Here is a 2,119-nt window from a genome sequence, read left to right on the forward strand (position 1 = left end):
ACCAGAGAGACGTTCGTAAAAGAAAACTTGAAAGGGGCGGCGCCTGTGGCTCAGTGAGTAGGGCGCCGGCCCCATATGCCAAGGGTGGCGGGTTCAAACCCAGCCCCGGCCAAACTGCAACAAAAAATAGCCGGGCATTGTGGCGGGCGCCTGTAGTCCCAGCTGCTCGGGAGGCTGAGGCAAGAGAATCGCGTAAGCCCAGGAGTTAGAGGTTGCTGTGAGCTGTGTGAGGCCACGGCACTCTACCAGAGGGTGGTACAGTGAGACTCTGTCTCTACAAAAAAAAAAAAAAAAAAAAGAAAACTTGAAAGATTGCCTCCTCTGTCCTCGCCCTGGCGTCTGGCCTAGTCTGCCTCATTCAGACCTTTTCTTGTCTATCTACTTGTTTGTCACTTCCCACCTCTTGTCAAAAATAAAAGCCCTAAAAGAAATTTAAAAGAAAATTTAAAACATTTTTTTAAAATACTGAGTGTGCTTATTTTTGGCTGCCTGACCGTGGTCACCATGGGTTGGTGGCACGCACGTTTCCAGGAAGGGTCTGTCCCAGGTGGCCTCGCCCTGTTGCTGCAGCTTTCCCACTTGGCTGACCTTGACCTCTGACATCATGAAGGAACAAATTTACATACTGGCCAGGAAGGGCCTGACTCCCTCACTGATCTGTATGATCCTGATGGACTCACACGGCATTGCTCAAGTACCTTTGTGACAAGCAGCAAAATCGTGAGAATCCCTAAGTCTAAAGGACTTGCTCCTGATCTTCCTGACGATCTCTACCATTTAATTAAGAAAGTGGTAGCTGTTAAAGGGCATCTCGAGAAGAAAAGAAAGGCTAAGGATGCTAAATTCCATCTGATTCTCATAGAGAGCCAAACCCATCGATCGGCTGGGTATTACAAGATTAAGTGAGTTCTTCCTCCCAATTGGAAATACGAGTCACCCACAGCCTCTGCTCTGGTTGCATAAATTTGTCTATGAAGGAATAGGATGCCAGCCCCATATACTGGCGATGGCGGGTTCAAGCCCAGGCCTGGCCAAAAAAAAAAACAAGTGCCTCTTCGGGGGCCACACCTGTGGCTCAAGGAGTAGGGCACCAGCCCCATATACCAGAAGTGGTGGGTTCAAACCTGGCCCCGGCCAAAAAAAAAAAAAAACAATGTAAAAACAATTTGTCTATGAACTCAAGCAATAAAATCATTCTTTAACTAAAAAAAAAAAAAGAAAAAAGAAAATGTTGGTGGTCATGGTTAAAAAAAAAAAAATAGAAGCACACTTTTTTTTGCGTATCTTTTTCTACTCAGTGTTGGACTCCAAACTGCTGATCATTGCACAAGCTGTTCTTTCTCTCTGGAACATTCCTTCAACCTATGCCCGTAGATCTGCACCCTTCAATGTTAAAATCTGAGCACATTGAAAGGGTGCTCCTTGACTTCCCTCCTTGAACCAGCCGCTCCCCCCATTCCTTACCCAGCTGGCAGCTTTTCTGCAGCCCTCCTCTCTACCTGACCCCTCGGTGGACACTTACTTCTTAACTTGTTAACTGGTTATCTTTCCAGTGGCTTCATGGTGGCAGAAATTTTGTCTTTCATAATGTGTGTGCCCAGCACCTATGGCAGAGCCTGGCACCTAACAGGCATTCAATAAATACTTAAGATAATCAATAGATGTAAATAAATGAAAGAACAATGAATATATTATGCATATTCTTTGAAGTCCATATATGCAAAGGAAATTGTAACTCCTTTGTAATGGCTATCTAGGGTATTCATTTCACTGTTCTCAAGTTGATGGAATCATAAGATAAAGAGCATCTTATACACATATTGATGCACACTTGTGTAGGATTTCCAGAAGTGGAATTGTGGATCTAATTTAAAACTTTAATCAGAGTTGCCACCAATTTGAGCTCCAAATAGAGAATGCCCCCTTTGCCCTCTTTCTTTCCTAACCCTGGATAATTAGAACAAACGTTAATTAACACTATGTTCTGAGCCCTTTACCTGTGTTAACCTAATTCATTCTTAGAAAAATCTCCAAATGAATGTTGACATATGACATGCTAGACGCTGTCCTAAGTGTTGTGTATACACTTTCTCATGTAGTCCCTGTAACAACTCTCTTG

At 43.7% G+C, this 2,119-nt stretch overlaps 1 pseudogene; it reads left to right on the forward strand.

Annotated features, from left to right (window-relative positions):
- Nucleotides 1–508: 508 nt before the first annotated feature.
- LOC128573544 (40S ribosomal protein S13-like) lies at nt 509–963 on the forward strand (annotated as a pseudogene).
- Nucleotides 964–2,119: the final 1,156 nt, after the last annotated feature.

This window comes from Nycticebus coucang, chromosome 21, assembly GCF_027406575.1.
Source record: "Nycticebus coucang isolate mNycCou1 chromosome 21, mNycCou1.pri, whole genome shotgun sequence".
NCBI lineage: Eukaryota > Metazoa > Chordata > Mammalia > Primates > Lorisidae > Nycticebus > Nycticebus coucang.